Raw genomic sequence first — 2,011 nt, 5'->3', positions numbered from 1 at the left:
TCCATCTCGTGAAAGGGGCTTACCAGGTCCTTTCCCGCCTCGGTTGCGACCCGAGGTTTTGTACAAGGAAGCTCCAGGAAGATCATGGGTACTTTCCACCTCTCAGGCTCAAGCACCTTGGCTTTTCATCGCCAAGTTTCGAACTTGCGGGCAAGCTAGATGTTGGACTATCTGGACGCAATGACCGAGGGCTTCCTCTCGGGTGTCTCATCTGTGGATGTCTACAATCTCAGACACCCTTCCATCCTTGGGAAGAGCTTGTTTGTGCCCAAGGACAGAGACATAGACAGCGGTTGTGCGGAGGAAGTCGACTTCCGTTTTCACTCCTCCAAGGCGCTTTCTTCCAGACCCTGCAGGGCTCCAGCGCCTCTTTCTTTCAGCCTCGTCGGCCTAAGTTATCGGACCGGCTACGACAACTAAGACAAGGTGTTCAATAGCAGTCCCCTCCTGTCAGGGACAGGTAGCACGGGAGGCTCTTCCGGAGGGGCATAATCCTAGAGGGAGCGGCAGAGTTCACGAACTCTAGGATTGGCAACCCCCCCTTGCAGGTCTCACGCTGGGAGGATGCCTAAGGTTACTCATCCGGATAACAGCTTCCCGATGCCGATTCCTGCACGATCTCCGTGATCAGTCAAGGATATCGCGCCTGCCGTCTCTGTCAGCGAATTCAGTGTCACTGAACCTCTATGCCATGGGGTCGGCAAGAGTTTTGCCCGTTTGGACAGAACGATCCATTCCTTAGGAGAAGGTCCTCCATAGTATCGTCGACGGCTTCACCCCCCGGCTTCTTCAGTCGATCCTTTCTCGTAGGAAAGCATCTGAGATGGGAATTCCGTAGTCGACCTCTCAGCTCTGATCAAGTTTGTCGAACAAACTTCGTCCAGCGTGGAACAGCAGAATCGATCAGTCTGGTAACGAGGCGACAGGACTCCTTAGGCCCTGGATCCGAAGTACGGGTACTTTCAGTTTCCATTCCATCCATCTTCCAGGAAGCTCTTGGAATTCAGCCTAAACTACAGGTGTTCCTGCTTAAGATGCAGTGTGGCGATCCCGCCGTGGCATCGCAGGTTTTTCCCCAGAGAACTCTCCCTGCTTTCCTCATGGCTGCTCAGGAGCAGGCTTCCGCCTCCTTCGCCTTTTGGAGGTCTGGTCAACTCCGGTAGGCTCGGGTTCGACCTTCTTCAACGCCGGGACAAGCTTCAAGATCCTTACCATGAGTGGGGGTTCATGGTAATTTGCTAGGAGCCTTCTCTACTTCTGCCTCAACATTTGGAGTATCTAGCCATGATATTGAGTCAACGGCCTTACCACGTTGGAAACACCTCTTCTCGTCCGTCCAGCGAGGTTAAGCAACGTCAGGTCTGGTCGGTACTTGGATGGGTGACCGCCTGGGGACGCCAGATTCTGTTGCCGCCTCCTCCGAGCCTTCCCTTCAGTTGACTGTGGCAAGGCTGAGGAGAGTCGCAGTACCTGTTCTCAGTCAAGCAGAGCTTTCAGCCCTACCTTGGAACGTTTCCTAGGTCTTTTCCTCATTGACCCGTCTAAAGTTCCGAACGGTCGCCTCAGGATAAGTTCCCTGTGGGGCGGCCCAAGTTCCGGTGGTTTCAAAGCAACGATTAACCGGAGTTTCTGGCCCCTATGGGACCAGCGGAACAATTAGACCTGCAATGGGTGTTGACCTATGGAACTTCTTGATGGGAGTGGATATTCCCGTCCTTTCCCCACATTTTTGATGCTGTTCTCGGACTCGTCAAAGAAAAGGGGGGGGGTGCATGTTCCGGTTCAGGCCTATGGTCAGGACCTGATGGATACCTCTCCATCATTCAGGCAGGCTTGGGAGCCGTAGTCTGGCCCCTCTACAGATCCTACAGCTTCTGCCGAGTCGCTCCGTGCGCGACGACTTCATGGTACTGGCGTGTTCCAACCAGCAAGGGACGCATTTTCATACCTTCGCATCTTGCAGTAGAGATACTGAGATGATTTGAGATCCTCTCAATACCACCATCAGCTC

General features: G+C 53.8%; 1 pseudogene; it reads left to right on the top strand.

The window, feature by feature from the left end:
* The first annotated feature begins 1,294 nt into the window (after window positions 1–1,294).
* LOC137647376 (5S ribosomal RNA) lies at window positions 1,295–1,413 on the top strand (annotated as a pseudogene).
* The last annotated feature ends 598 nt before the right edge of the window (window positions 1,414–2,011 follow it).

Source organism: Palaemon carinicauda, chromosome 9 (assembly GCF_036898095.1).
Source record: "Palaemon carinicauda isolate YSFRI2023 chromosome 9, ASM3689809v2, whole genome shotgun sequence".
Lineage (NCBI taxonomy): Eukaryota > Metazoa > Arthropoda > Malacostraca > Decapoda > Palaemonidae > Palaemon > Palaemon carinicauda.
The sequence above is the reverse complement of the archived record's forward strand: the minus strand, read 5'-3'. Positions and strand labels throughout refer to the sequence as shown.